This window comes from Puma concolor, chromosome E2 (genome assembly GCF_028749965.1).
Source record: "Puma concolor isolate L17-30 chromosome E2, mPumCon1.1.hap2, whole genome shotgun sequence".
Taxonomy (NCBI): Eukaryota; Metazoa; Chordata; class Mammalia; order Carnivora; family Felidae; genus Puma; species Puma concolor.
The window spans coordinates 28,467,617-28,483,585 of record NC_141681.1 but is presented as its reverse complement, the minus strand read 5'-3'; the positions used below and the strand labels follow the sequence as shown (position 1 = coordinate 28,483,585).

Below are 15,969 nucleotides of genomic sequence, written 5' to 3'. Positions count from 1 at the left end.
ACGAAGTCAGCGAGAGGACCTGGACTAATTCTTATTACCTGCTGTAATTACACGGAAGTCTTACACTGCAGATATTTCTTGGTCCCTCTAATCTAAACCAATTGGCTTCCTGGGCACCCTAACTTTTTCCCCAGTTTTCAACCTCTTTTATTTCGGTGACATCTGACATTGTTCCTTCTTGAAATACCTGTTTCAGGGACATTCCACTACCTCCATTTGCGTTATTGTTTCCAAGTAGGTTCAGAATGGAGAAACTCAGGTATTCAAGGAGCCCTGGAAACAAAGTCTAGTTTGTACAACAGGGAAGGGATGTGCCTAGAGGCACACAAGCCCCAAATGGAGAAAGTGAGACGAGAACCCAGATCTCCTAACTTCAGGTTTAATGTGCTGTGTGCCACACTGAGTGGGGTTCAGGTCTTTCCTGACCTTCCTTCCTGTAAGCTACAGATCTATGCCCCTAAAGAGTCTATCTTCAATCCTTCCCTTTTCTCACTCCCACAATGACCTCGCCCACTTTATGAATATCTTGATGTACAAGATTCCCAAATCCCAAATCCATATACCTCTACCTGAGCCTCTCTTCGGAAGGAAAGGACAAAGAAATATAGAGGAGTGTGCATTACTCCTTTTAAGCCTTTCTGCTTTTCTTTGCTAGTTTCTTTCTTTCTGTTCTTTCTTTCTTTCTTTCTGAAGAACCGTGGAATTAACTCTCTACTCAGCCATGTTGTATTATTCACAGAATTACACCCTAACAAGGAAGCAGATATTCTGCACTACTAAGACATCAACTCAATGTCCATTCCAAGATGATCCCGAATAACAAATGTAAGTCTCTACTGATAGCACAAAAATAAAGAAGCTGCCATTTATTGAACTCTTACCATGCACCAAATACATTTTTATGTATATTATCTCATTTATGCTTCCACTGACCCTATGAGAAATACTCCCTCCTCACAGATGAAGAAATGGAAGCCCAGGGAAGTTAGGTCACTCGTCCAAGGCGATAAAAGGTGGTGAATGGTAGAGCTGGTTTGACATCAAAAATTCATACTCTTACCCACTTCACCATCCCCTTCCCCAGAAACCTGGGATCCTGGTTAAAAAGAAGGACATGTCAATTTCAGTGTTCTTCCCGTACCAAATTCCAGGCTGAAACTGTTCATGTAAATATTTTAATAAAGATGAAAATGGAAGGTAAGAAAACAAATCCAAACATTCTTAACAAGAGACCAGTTTCAGCCTAAATCCTACTGTAGCTGAATTTTAGTTCAATATAACAACCATGAGAGAGAATTTTGAAATTTACTAGAAAGAAAACCAAATCAATTGGCAGAAGCTACTGTTCCCACCTAAAACCCACAACCTGCACACTTGTGATTTACCCTCAGTGTCTCCAGCCAAAGGACTGTTACAGACACAGAATTATTCAGTCTCTGTTGACCATGCCAAAAATTTCTCAAGTTCTGCAGAATAACATCTTAGGAAACATGAGCCGACATATTCTTAAATGTCTTAAATTAGGACTCTAATGAATGGGAGAGATACACTGGATTCTCGATGTCCCCCCTTTCTTATCCTATTTGATGGCTGCAGCTCTCCTCTCTCACCCTAAATTGGCCACCTGGTTTCTTCACCTCACCCTTATTTCCTGGTAAATAATTCAGAGTGGCTTGGGTCCTTATGTCACACCTAACAGGATTCTCCATCCAACATACGAATCCACCATACATACCCAGGAGATTTTCATCCAACCCACACTCTAAAACTTCAACAGGGACCAATGCACTCATTCCCAGGCAGCTGACTCCCTCTCTGAGTAGATTTGACTGGTAGGATAGTTCTTCCTTAAACCAAACTGCAATCTGTCTCCCTATAAATTCCACACTCAGGTTTAATCCACTGGGACTACAGAAAAGGAGCCAAATCCTTTTTACAACATGACAATGCTTCCACTGTTTGAGGACAACTCCCACGGTCCTCCTAATCTGTCACTTTTCTGGACCAAACATCCCTAGTTCTTTTAATCTTATGAAGCAGAGAAAAATAATAGTTTCTCAAAGCAGTACACTTATCAGATTGCACAGGATTTCAACCTGGGAAATAAATATTAGGATGTGGCAATGCCCTGGCATTCCTACTGAATGTATCTCTCCACTCTCATTGTATGTTTTAAAAAAGGAAAGAAAATAACATATTAATACTGAAAAAAAGTGTTCCAATAGGCAAAAACAAAACAAAACAAAACCTAGACTCGCAAATGGTTCCATCTAAATGAGAATTCAGTCTCTAAGATTTATTCTTATAAATCAAAATTAAGAAAGTAAAATCATTAATTTTCACAGCTTGTTGCATTTTTGGAAAAGGAGAACCTGTCTTCACTTAAACTTTAACCAAGATCCCTGAACTCAAGGGACAAAGCCTTCAAGATACATGTATTAAAAGATTTGAATTTGAAACAGAAACTAGAGAATCTTCCAACACTTCTCTCTGGGGAAAAGACAAACTTATAGGATTCCAAGAAATCCTTATTCTCTTTCTCATCAATCTTTTTTCACTTAAGTGTTAGAATTCAACTTCTACCCAAAGGGTTGAGTCTGTGCCATTCACCATCTTTCACACCACAAGGACAAAACCAGGAATCGGAGATGGTTACCAAAACTCAAAGAAGATGAAGCAGCACGTTGAAAAAGGGAAATTTAAAGACAATGGCTTCAGAATTTGACAGAGAAACTACCGCTCTCAATGGGATGGTTTCCTGAAAACAGAGTCAAAACGAATGAACACTTAAAAAAGCCTGCTCTTTAAAGCTAATATTATAGTCCTGATATTCCCTTGTCTCAAAATAAATTTTAAAAAGCTAGATGGCCACACCTAATTATAATGAATTTCTGAGCATTAAAGGGATACAACTAAAGCACAGATTGCTCTATCCTTTCTAGCCTTTCTACATCTTCCGCGTGTCCTCATTCCCTGGCACTTCAACCATCATTCCCTCCTTGCCTTCAACCTTGCCAGTGGCCCTCCTGGCTACTGGTCATCTTCCTATGTTAGGAGAGGTCAAAGATAGGGACAGAAAATGCTCATGAACAAGTGGCCATACTCCTGAGTATTCAGATAATGGTCAGGATATTCCCTCTCCAGAAATACTCAGATTTTTTCAGGATTCAAAACTTCACTGTCAATACATACCGCCAAGAAGCAAGCTTAACTTCACACACCTTTCACCACAACTTGATCGAAGTTCCCCACTAGAAAACAAGTACCTTCTGTACCAGTCTCCTTACACAAGGCAGCACAGGTAACGATAAAGACTTTACACTCTGTCTGAAATCAAGAGACCTCAGTTCTGCCAGTTACAAGCTGTATGCCCTGGGCAAGTCACTTAAGTGCTCAGAGTCTTGGTTTCCTCATCCACAGGTTGCACTCACCAGTGGGGATTAAAATAGTCCTGCACAACAGAGAGTTTCTGTGAGGATAAGCAAGGTAATTCGTGCAAAGCACTTAGCACACTGTTTGACACATGCCTAAAAAATGCTTTGAAAGGTCTGCCATTACTACAAAGCACTACGCTAAGCTCTGGACTGATTATAGGAGAGAAATACTGTCTGTACTCAAGGAGTGGGGAAGAAACAGATCATTCACGTGAACAAAGGGATTACATCAAACAGAGAAATTAGGAAAAACTTACATGTATATATAATTTGGTAATTCTATATTTTCCCTTTAGTTGGGTTCTCCATTTTACTCTTTTATTAGGTTAATTTAAATAAACTTGACATTGTGCTTCCACTAGTCCAGCCAGATTCTATGAGGTGCATAGAAGAAATAAACTTTAAAAGAGTTAGTACCCTTAAGCTAGTTAATACCAGATAATAGTGTATATAATGAATTACTACAATGAATAGTACAAGTAAGGGGCAACAATGAAGGGCATAAATACGGATCAATCTAGTTTCCCTGGCTGAAAACCTGGACATGAACCTTTTCCCTCACTGCCTTACATCTCACCAGTCACCAAGTCTGGTGTTGCTACCTCATAATGACCTCTTTTTTATCCATCTTTCCTTTTTTTCAAGAGGAGAGTCCTTTCTTTTTTTTTTTTTTTTTTAGTTTATTTATTTATTTTGAGAAAGAGCTGGGGAGGGGCAGAGGGAGGGAGAATGAATCTCAAGCAGGCTCCGCACCCCCAGCACAGAGCCCGACACCGGGCTTGAACCCATGAACCGTAAGACCATGACCTGAACCGCAATCAGGAATCAGAAGCTCAACTGACTGAGCCACCCTGGCCTCCTGAGTCCTTTCCTTTCTAATGTCTTCTTTTCAGGACCTCATCCCGGCAAGGGCTACTGCAATAGCCTTCCACTAGTCTCCCTGTTTCTACATCCACCCCTACTCGAGCCGTTTCTAACTCTAACACTACCCCAGCACTTACCCACTGTGTTTTACCGTTTGTGACTGTTCCAACGGCTCTTTGTATTCGTAGTGCTTCTTAGCACAGTGTCTGGCATATATTAGGCAGATAATAATAAATACTTATTGAATAAACCAACCATGAAGAGGATTTCAAGAATTTAAGCAGGGAAGAATGATCTCACATGAATATTCCAAGGTAATGTCCACATGAGTTACAGAAAATAGATGTTATGTAAGTATTTGCTCAAGCTCCTATGTCTCACAGGGAATTCTATTCAAACACAAAATTTGGGTGGCCAGAAACAGACGACCAAAAATTAAATCGCTTTCCTATATTACATAATTGATATGTTCTTCAAGAATAACTCACTACTTTCCTTTAATTTCAACTGACTGAAAAATGCTGTTACACTGAAGAAAAAGTATTTCCCACAGAAAGCATTTTTCTTTGAAGAGTTCAATTTTCATTGGTTGTTTATTCTGCAAAAGAAGGTGATGAGAACCTGGAGCTCATTCACCTCCTTCTGGAAGTAAGCAAGAACTGGAAAATAAACTGTTTATTTCTAAATCCTACTGCCCTGCTAAATTTCCACAAGTCTCTTATTTTTCCCCTTTGCTAGAATAATTAAAAACAAAACACAAACAAAGCCCAGGGGCCTGGGACCGAACTATAAAGATTCATGTAGGAATGAAGAGTATTTACAACAGGAATATTCGTTTTCTTCAGTGTATTTAATTTTAGAAAGAATAAGTGCTGTCAACTTTCCTTTACTCACATTGCTTTTCCCCCCGTAAGATGATTCAAGTTTAATTATCAAACTAAACATTGCATTACCTTAAAAAGGATTAAGTTCTTCAAACAGGGAATTCATGGAAAACCAAAACCATACCAAAATCACTTTGTCCAACCTTAAAAGTTACAAACTGACACTTATAGTTTTCAAATTTGCTTGACAGCCAAAAAAACACAAAGTTCTTACATATCAGGCCAAAGTAACTGTTAAACATAGCACTTCTGTGTTTGTACTGGAGACTGTGGTATTTAATTTCCAGGTTGGAGGGACAAAATGGGCCCGGTGACACCGCATGCTATACAAGATATAAAACTTCCACTGCTGCTGCCCCCAAAGTAATTCCTACTGCTGACTTGAAAAATTATTCCATTTAGCTAGTGCCATGATACAAGTTAATGAGATCTGGTTTCCTATGGAATTGAATTTTGTGATGGCAGACTACTTAAGTGTTTACATCACTGGCCACTACACCTTCCTAATTCTAACATTAGACTGTAGTGTAAAAATACACCAGGGGGAATCAGATTTCTTTGTTATGGTGTTCTGAGGCTTCTCTTTGGGAAGCAAAAACAATAGGCCAATCCACTTTCCTTTCGCCAGTAAATATACTTAAGTCCTGCTCTTCCAACATTTTTACCCTGATGTTCAAGTCACATGGGATTTCAAAATGCAGGACAGCAATTAAGAGGAATTTGCCATCTGGCAAACTCAACTGTATTCCAAATAGATAGCTTTCTGGCCAGAAGTCACTTCTACCAAGCCACAGTAATTCAGATCAAGATGACTTTCCCTATACATTATAAAACTTCAGAGCACAACTTCTAACAGAGAACAAGATGAGCGTTTGTTACCAAAGTAATCCTCAATCTAACATTAAGCCTTATTTAATGCACTCCAGTAGCAAAGGAGACTAAAGGAATCTAAAAATCAGGGTACAGCATACGCAATTTTATTCATATTTAAAATGTTTATTATAAAGAGCAATTTGTCACAATCTTCTGGTTGTCCAGGCATCTAAAAAAACACATGCAATAAAAAAAAATTTTTTTTAAGCAAACGTATATATACATTTATCTTTTCATAGCACAAGAACAGTCTATCATATGTGCTTTTACCTTGAATTCATCTATATGCACTGAAAAGAAAAAGAGATCTTAAAATATTGATTTCTTTGACTGATCATCAGTTCCGTAGTTCATGTGTGCCTCTCAGAGTATAATCACTTTCCTCACTATGTATGATTCTAATATTAGCTGTATTTTTTACACATTGTGACTCCTAAATGCCAACCAACTAGTTCATCTGGGGTTCAAAGGAAGATAAACTTTGCATTACACAAACCACACAAGGCCAACTAACCCATTCAGTGGTATTGTTGAAGTAAATCTTTACAGGGGACCTACTGTGTGCAAGGCACAGAGTGCTCGGTGCTGAAATGGCACTCTACAATTTAGCAAATGAAGAAGTTGCATTCAGTAAAAGAGATAAGGTTGGCATAAGCAATTTTAGGAGAAGAATGAGGTTAAATGCTACAAGAGAATAAATAGAAGCTAAGCACTATGGAGTTCAGAAAAGGAAGACTAAAAAAAAGTATCAGGGAAACTTCATGTTGACAGCAGCTGTGACACTACATAGGGAAAAGTGGTGGAAGTTTAAGGTATACGGAGAAAGATCTTTAAGACTGCCTGAAATCACAAATTTCACATTCCAAAATCAACATGAAAGGGGGCTTTCATTTCCAGAAATAGTGGGCTAGGTAATAAAGACCAATCCTCTACCTCTATGACTAAACAAACAAAAAACTGGAAGAAATTTTTTTTTTCAACGTTTTTATTTATTTTTGGGACAGAGAGAGACAGAGCATGAACGGGGGAGGGGCAGAGAGGGAGACACAGAATCGGAAACAGGCTCCAGGCTCTGAGCCATCAGCCCAGAGCCTGACGCGGGGCTCGAACTCACGGAGCGCGAGATCGTGACCTGGCTGAAGTCGGACGCTTAACCGACTGCACCACCCAGGCGCCCCTGGAAGAAATTTTTTAAATGATTCTTAAACAGAAAACCTAACAAGGCAGTAAAAAAAACAAACAAAAAAAACCAAACAAACAAAAAAAGGCCCAAAGCCAAGAAAGGTGAAAGAAAATCAGAAATTAAACCCAACATTCAAACTGGTTTTCATCCTGAGGATTTCTCTGTCCTTGACCTTGAAAACTGCTGTTTTGATGCACTTACGAAGCAACAGAAACAAAAGTCAAAGCCAGGAGTCCACAAAAGGTGCAGAGTCTGATAACCAACTTCTTCATCTTAACCTAGTGTCCCAAAGAACTATACCATTAAGATAAAGGTGGGGGCGCCTGGGTGGCTCAGTCTGTTAAGTGTACGACTCGTGATTTCGGCTCAGGTCATGATCTTAGGTTAGTGAGTTTGAGACCCGCGTCAGTGCAGAGCCCTCTTGGGCTTCTGTCTGTCTCTGTCTCTCAAAAATAAACAAATTTTTTAAAAAGGTAAAGGTGAACTGGGAGGAAAAACAGCAGCAATAATGAGCAAAAGAAACAGACTCAAAGGGAATTGACAGTGGAATTAACACATACAGATTATAAAACAATGCTTACTGCGTTGAAAGAAACAAAAACCAAGCCTCTAAATTAACAGCAGACTGTGAAACAATGGCATGGCACATTTGAAAAAGGATGAAATAGAACCTCAGGAACTAAAAAACACAATAACTGAATTTAAGATGTCAATGGAAGGGTGTAATAACAGATTAGAAATAACTTGAGAATTAATGAAGAAAACATTATCCAGGATGTAGTATGGAAAAATAAAAGAGTAAGAGGCATAGACAATAAAGTGAAAGGATCTGTGTTAAATCAGCAAAGGAGATAAACAATGGGGCATAGCAATATAAAATGGCCAAGAATTTTACAGAATGAAAAGAAGTCTGACAAACACCAAATCCAACAAAAACACATCCATAGTTGGATATATCGCCAGGAAAATGCAGAAAACAAAAAACAGAAAACAACTTTTAAAATACATCCTACAATAAAGAAACAGATCACATTTAAGAATGCAGACAAAGCATTTTCAAAAGGTGATCAACAGTGAATATACCGAACTTGTTCAATGCAGCTGCCCAAAAGGCACGATTACAGTATGAGTGCATGAATGGCGGAACCACGCACTTTAATTACTTCACTTACCAGCTACGTGGATTTCAATTTCTGAGGCAGCAGCTTAACTCTAACCAAACATCAAGATTCTTAGAAGGTAAAAGGGAAGACTGCTAACCAGGTAAATGGTCTTGACATAATTCTTCCTGATTGTAAGGGATTAAGACACCAACACTTCAGCTGAGAAAAATAGGTGGCCAGCCTCTGCTTTCAGACCCCTATAAATTGTTAACAGCTCCTCTCATGCTCCATTTGAAAGACTGTAAAAGCTGCTTTTATCTCCGCTCAATTCCTGGTTATCAAAAGGGAGTATAAACACTGATTCTTTTCAAGGATTTCAGAAGTCGTGCCCTCCAAACTATTTCATGAGGTCCCTGTTTGATATCAAGTCAAACAGCCGAACAATCAACAAACCTTACCTCACAGCTGGTATACACAAGAGGGCATTGGGAATTCTGACAACCAGGCCCGCACTTGGCTTCCCTGGGTCCCAACTGCAGACCTACTCAGTCAGACTATCTGGGGGGTAGGGTCCGAGAGTCTGCATTTAAACAGGCCACAGAAGATCTCGTTTTCTACTAGATTAAGAACCACTGCTATCAACAAGTAGGTCGCCACCTTTACACCTGTGCGCATTGACAACTCACGTGAGCAAACTCTCAATCAAGATCCTTCAACCCAACCCTCAGTCTTAGTTTCCTTTTTTTTTTTTTTTTTTTGCGAAACGAGCACGGTGGATTGCTATCTATCAGAAGAAAACGCACTGAGCACAGCAAAAGGTGCATGGTACATAATAAATGTGTTTCCCATCCTACACTTGCACTCTGTGATTCAACCATGTCCAACCAGGCACTCCCACATCTCCTGAGTAGCCCGGAGCCTTTCCAAGACCCCTGGGAGAGAGCCCGCTCCTCACTTGGAACCTGGGTGGCCCCACTTAGCAGAAACGGTGGAAGAGATCCGGCAAGAGGTGCGAAGTCCCAAGACCGCTAGAAAGGGCCGGGATCCTTCCCCCCAGACAAGTTGGAGGCCTTCCCGCGGGTTCCCTCGGCTCCCCTCAGGCTGGCCCCCAGCAAGCCCCTGGCTCCGGTGACTCAGAATACTGGGCAAGTGCGCAGACTGAGAACGGGCTTGGCCCTAAACCTCACACCAGACGTAGCCCACCCCGCCCCCCCAACACACCCCCATCTCCTCAGCGAAGAAGCTGGAGCCCAGGTCTCTCTGCCAGGGCCCAGGCCGCACTCACCTACCAGCGTGCAGGAGGCTAGACCCCCTCACCTCGGCGGCGCCCACCCCAAACCGCCACCACTAAGGCCACGCGCTCTTTAGGGGAAAAAAAAAAAAAAGGGAAAGAGAGAAAGAAAAAAAGAAAAGAAAGAAAATAGCCTTTGCTTTTGTATTCCTTTTGACCCTTCAGGGCTTCCTCTTCCTCACCGCCACAACAAAGTTCCGCCCCGCTTCCGGTAGCGTAACCCAATCCGCACCTTTCTTCCTCCCCAGGAGACAGATGGAAATCCGGTACCAGGAAAGCTAGCCAGAGAGACTTGATTGGGCCATTCTCACCTCAGCAAGGGGATTGGCCAGCTCGTGCTTGGGGGGCGGGTCGGGCCGGGCGATCACGTGATACCACCCCTGAACTATGACTGGCTGTAAGGGAGAGGGCTTGCCACAGAGGAAGGGGCGTTTCCTAGGGGACTGAGGGAGGGCAGGGGCGGTACGAAGCGGGGGTGGGCCCAGCGCGTAATGGCAGCGCCGTGGCCTCGCGTCCATCTTTACCGCTCTCTCGGACCTGTCACAAAGGAGTCGCGCCGCCACCGCCGCCCCCTCCCTCGGGTGGGCCCTGGAGCTGGAGAAGTCAGTGCCGCAGCCCGGCCGCGCTGCTCTGGGAAACCACTGGGGACGCGGAGCTGGGGGGAGTCCGAGGGCTGGGGACGTCCGTGAGGGAGGGGAACAGCCGCCCGAGTCTGCGGTGGGGAGACCGGACTGGGGCTGAGGGAGACTCCGGGAAGGGGCCCGGGAGGGAGTGGCGTTGGGCAGAGCCCAGGAAACAGCCCGGAGGTTCTCCACTGAGGCCCGCGCTGAAGGCGCCTGAAGAGGTACCTGGAAGAGGGTGTTCCCCCTTTAGCGGATTCGTGACCGGAGGAGGTTGTTGGGGGTCGCCCTTCCGAGGAGGCCGTGGCTAAAAGGGCCCAGGTGAGAGGCAGGTAGCTCTTGGGAGGCTCCTGATGTTTAGGGGTGCTCCTCGGGGGTGTCCTGGACGGAAGGGGTAACGGGAGGAGGCTTTGGGAGGGTTTTCTTTTGTGGAGTTTAAGGTTTAGGTGGCACGGGTGGAAGTCGGACCTTCCCCTGGGAGACATAGAAATGCCTTGGGGTCGAGAGACACCTCAGGGAGAGGGGCTAGGAGTTGGGAGCCAGAGCTAGAGGATTCTTTTACTCCGGAGGCCCGATGTGGAAAATGGGTAAGGGCCCTAGAGAGAGGTTGTTGCTGAGCGGCTCTGGAGAGAAGAGACCACCCTCGGTAGGAAAGCCCGGCGGAGAATAGTGAGAGGGAAGCAGTAATGGCAAGGGTTTTCCTCTCTGGAGACCGAACCTCTGTCTCAAACACAGGATTCAGCTGCTTCTGGGCAAAGTGCAGGTGGGGTGGAGGGAAGTCCATCCTAACAGCACTGCTTGCGTAGCTCTAGCTGTGGCTTTTGTTCCTACCTGGTGCCTCAGTTTCCCTGTCTTCGGGGAGGGAGAGCGAGGCAGAGATGGTTCACTGAAACTGTGCAGTTCCATGCCGTAGAGCTGTCTGAATGAGGCTGGCTGCTCCCCCTTGGAGTGTTGTACTTTGAACTTCAGGAGGTTGGAAGTGTCTACGAGTGACTGAGTAGGGTCCTGCAGACGTCCAGGCCCCTCACGTACCGTGTACCGTCCTTATTAACCTCCTCGGGTCCCTTCTGTAAAATAGGGCAGTACGTGAAGATACTTTAGAAACTACAAGCTGTGTGCGAGTCAAGTACTGCGATTCTACCACCAAAGGGGTTGGAGAAGAAAAGTGAAGGCACTTTCCAAACTGTAAAGCAGTATGTAGATGTAAGGGATTAGTATTAACACAATTGTTGATCATCTCTTGTACTGGGAGCCATATTGTATGAAAACCTCAAGGTTCAGAGCTTTCTAGGTCATATTATGATCTAAACCCATGGTTTCAGCCCCTGCTTAGATGGGAGTGGAGGGATTTCCGGTTTTTTGCTCCCAGAGTTTTAATTTACTCTGAACTGCTGATGGTGCTGGCAGGAGGTAGCACTAGAATATAATCTTTTCCTTCAGAAAGTTTTTCTCTGACAGCTGAAATTTGATCTCAATATTATAAACCTCCTCCCCTTTTTCCATCTATATATTTATGGCCTTTGGATGTCTACATGTAGTGAATATCATGCTTCCTCTCTTGTGATTTTGTAAATGAGACCTCCTTTTTTCCCCCCACGAATATTACGCCTTTCTGCACTCTGCGGTGGCCTCAAACTAGATTATGAGGCACATAAGCAATTGCTTTTAAATTTCTCTTCCACAATGGTTCTTTTTATTTTTCCCCATATATAGAAGTTACATTTCCTCGAATGACATCTTGCTTTGTAGCTCCCCCTATGAAGCTATAAAATACTTGAGTCCATGTATGACATTTTCCTAATATTTGGTTAATGGCGTTTGTTAGCTGGTTTTCCAGATGTTGGATAATTTGTGATTTTTGAAGGTTTTTTTTTTTTTGTTGTTGTTTTTTAGCTAAAAGCTGGCTTGAAATTCCTGTTTTTCTAATTTTATATTCCATGGGTCTTTAAAAAAAAAAAGCACTGTGGTGATTTTATGAGCTTTCTGATTTCCCAGGATACATGTTGTCCTGACCTACTGCTTAATGTCTGTGGCCTGCTTTTGCTGTTTTCACAAACCCTTCATTATTTCTGTATTCCATGATTATTTTTAAGTTATTGATTATAGGAAATGTTCCAGCATGCTCTGTGGACTTTTTCAGTTTGTCAACAAATGACTTTTCACCTTAGTAAATTGGCCAAGAAACAAGGGAAAATAAAAACTTAGCATTATGTATAAAAGTTTGTTATTCGATACAACTCTGAAGTGTGTTTTGGCAAGAGAATAACAAAAAAATTGTTGTGTGTTCCTGAAGTGCATTTACTCATTTTGTTTCTACTCATCTTAATTCAGCCTATCAGGAATTACAAAAATAAATAATTTTTTTAATGAAGTGAGAAGTCATTTTGCATCCTTTAAAATACAACTCTCCTTGATACTCTAATATCTACATAGTTTGAGAAATTATTAGGAATTCTTAAGGATGGTAATCAGTATTACTACTTCAAATTGGAAGTTTTCTGTTTCGTGATCGGATGTTTGTAAAGTAGGTGCGATAGTCACAGGGCTTAAAAAGTAAATGGAAAATCATTAGGCACCACAGATGGGAATCACAATGGAACCAGCAGTCTATATCCAGAGTTATTTGGGAGCAGTAAACTATCAGTGTAGCTTCTCTTCAAATATTTGGCATCTTCGCGTTTACCATTGAGTTTGGATAGTTTTTCCTTGTGTACAATTTTGAAAATTGAAAAACAGAATAGGAAGTGGTGAATGATAAAACTTGGGCCAAAACCATTAGAAGGAGACTTACAATTTTAGTAGTGCAAAAGAATGAATATTTTCACTTTGGTTTATCTATTCGGTGGTCAGCTTTTGAAATAGCTTTTGCAATATGATTGGGAAAAAAGGTAAAATTGTTAAATTTTACTCTCCGTGTCCATTTCAAAAGAGAATGCTTGCTGGTTAAAGATGTAAGAGCATATTTAACTATAGAAAACTGTATATAACTGTGTGATATATACAAGGCTAAATGAAGCAAACATTTTATAGTGGTTGGCTGTAAGAGAATATTTTCCTTTCTCCCTTTCTGAGCTTTTGAAAATGAAGAATGTGTTTGAAAAATTAAAGAATTGATGCACTCCAGAAGTTTGTTAATGAATGAACCATGCATGTAACTTTCTTGTTGTTTGAAATTATTCCAGGCATAATATCATGGGTCCTATACACATCAAATAGAACGTTTGAAATACTTGACTTGGCACGTTTATTATTACCTCGGTTTAACGTTGCAGTGTAATTTTTTTCTTACCCCTTCTACCTCCGGAAGAGTTAAGTTTCTGCTCATGGGCTCCCCTAATGCAGTGACTCTCCAAGTAAGGCTCCTACTCCATCGTTCTTTGTGAGAAGTGCAACTCCTTTTTTCAGTTCTTATTGCTTCATAGTTGTTCATACTTTCATATACCTAAGGGCTGCTTATTAATAACTTATGAAGTGAATTGTTAAGAATTACTAAAATGTGTATTCATAAGCCAAAACTAGTATAGCATTAGAGTTTACTGTTGTCCCTGAGTCTGTCCTGGGAAACTTGGCAACAGTGCAAAGCTTCTTACATGTCATATGCAGAATGGGGTTCCTGCCATATTCAGGAAGGGTGCTTATTTAGGATGTATCCTCAGTATGGTCTCAAATGGATCTTGGGTTTCCATTGTGCTTCCTCTTTTCTACCCCCCTCCCCCACCTGCCATTTAAATTACTATTAGCTTCATCTTTATCTATTTAATTTATGGGCTTTTGGTTAACTTTTCACTGTGTGGCTAGGCATAGTTGTACCAAAAATGCTTTGGCTTATAATTTAAAACATGAATGTGTTGCAGCACAGATAAATCTTCATTCCCCTTTTGCTAATTCTGGTATATATAGTCACCTAAAAACTTGGTTGTAAGAGATACTTGAAGGTCACTAAGTTCCTTTTCCACTGGAAAAACGGTCGAGGGAGAGGCCTCCTCCTAGTAGACCTAATGCTTTATCCGTAAGTTTCTATGGCATGTGCTGTGTTATGGGTCCGGCACTAGGTGTGTTGTCTGTTGCTGTCCTTTGTCCCTCTGCCAAAAACATGAGGACCTTTCTTTGGCTTTGCTTGGTGCATATAAGCATTGGGTTTATATTTATTGAGTGATGTTGTCTCAGTTTTTCAAAGTGATAACTCCTTTAGAAATATTTCATTTTTACAGATTTTAGAATAAATTCACTTAAATTACTTATTGACTGCCTATTAGTTTCTAATAGGTATCCAATTGAGTATGCAATTGACTAAGTAGATCTCTTTAAGGAAAGTGTTGGGGCGCCTGGGTGGCGCAGTCGGTTAAGCGTCCGACTTCAGCCAGGTCACGATCTCGCGGTCCGGGAGTTCGAGCCCCGCGTCAGGCTCTGGGCTGATGGCTCGGAGCCTGGAGCCTGTTTCCGATTCTGTGTCTCCCTCTCTCTCTCTGCCCCTGCCCCGTTCATGCTCTGTCTCTCTCTGTCACAAAAATAAATAAACGTTGAAAAAAAAAAATTTAAAAAAAAAAAAAGGAAAGTGTTGCTATACATGCTATTGACACATTTTGTTTTCTTAATAGCAGAGAGTTCTGTAACAGTAAAGTCCTTTTCCTTCAGATTTGTGGATGATATATGTGTTTGAGTAACAGATCTATATGACTTCCTGTTATTTGGTCTCCCAGGGGGTATAAATCCCCAATAGTGTGGCGTATTACGTGTGGTTTTCCCCTCCGTACTGTAGCCATCATTAGCGCTTACCTCAGTTCTTCCTTAGCATTTCCGTTTTGGATTCAAGGCAAAATTTTCAATTCTTGAGACCAGGCAAGTATTATTTACTTGTCCTTTTTTACTATTATTTGCTTCTGGAAATTCCTTACTCTATCCCAGCCCTACATTTTATTTCTTGTTACAATTTTTGAATATTAAAAGGATTTGACTCTTCTCCTTTGTACTGTTTCAGGTCAGGGCTATCTTCTATAATTTATTCTGCTAAAAAATCTCACCTGACCACAGCCACCACTGCTACTGAGTTAAAAAGTTCCCAACGTTTTAGAAGCTTTTTCCAGCTACTCCTTCTCTACCAATTCAACCAGAAAAATTAACTACTTTTCTTCCCAAAGTTGTACTTTCTCTAACTAACCTCTGTGCATAGCAGAAGTATGAAAATTACCCAGTGCTTTTCTCGGACAATGTGAAGGTTAGTTATGATCTCTGGGATAATAGTACCCTATCTGGCTTAAACTTCAAGTGGCCAGCACTAATGCAGATAGTTTTGGACACCTGGGTGACATGTAAAACTATCTTACCAGAGCTGCTTTTTCTTTTGGGGGAAAAGTGAAGTTCCAACCAAATATTTCACAATCTTCCCCCCTCACCCCCACCCCCACCACAGAATATCAGATGCTTTTTAGTCTAGAGAAAAACACTCTTGTTAAAATGTCTTTAGGTGGTTTCTGTTTCAACTTGTAAGTATACTCTTGACATATAATACACTTTTCTTATCTACTTATTGTACAACTAAATAACCTTGTTGACCTCCAACTTTTCCCCATTTAGACACAGTCTTCAGCAAAAAAAAAAAAAAAAAAAAAAGTTACGGTCTTTGGGCTGTTCTGTAGAATATTTTAAAAACAAAAATATTTGAGTAAGGTTGTCTACCTTTGAGTTACACAGGTGTATGCATTTGACAAAACTTGGCA

At 41.3% G+C, this 15,969-nt stretch overlaps 3 protein-coding genes across 9 annotated transcripts in view; 2 read left to right on the top strand and 1 right to left on the bottom strand.

Moving 5' to 3' along the window:
* Positions 1 to 10,077, bottom strand: part of PSME3IP1 (proteasome activator subunit 3 interacting protein 1) — a 31,530-nt gene extending 21,453 nt beyond the window's left edge. The window contains exon 1 of one of the 6 annotated variants that reach the window (XM_086689375.1): positions 9,944 to 10,077. The gene's annotated coding sequence lies outside the window, so the exon portion shown is untranslated. The other 5 variants (XM_086689377.1, XM_086689380.1, XM_086689376.1 and 2 more) reach the window with 5 other exon arrangements.
* The window catches only part of NLRC5 (NLR family CARD domain containing 5), a 227,302-nt gene that overhangs the window by 170,289 nt on the left and 41,044 nt on the right, over positions 1 to 15,969 (top strand). The gene's annotated exons all lie outside the window — the stretch shown is intronic.
* RSPRY1 (ring finger and SPRY domain containing 1) overlaps positions 10,082 to 15,969 on the top strand; it is a 43,931-nt gene continuing 38,043 nt past the window's right edge. Inside the window, exon 1 of one of the 2 annotated variants that reach the window (XM_086689374.1) lies at positions 10,082 to 10,234. The gene's annotated coding sequence lies outside the window, so the exon portion shown is untranslated. Of the gene's footprint in view, positions 10,574 to 15,969 lie in introns of both variants that reach the window. The other variant, XM_025920724.2, reaches the window with a different exon arrangement.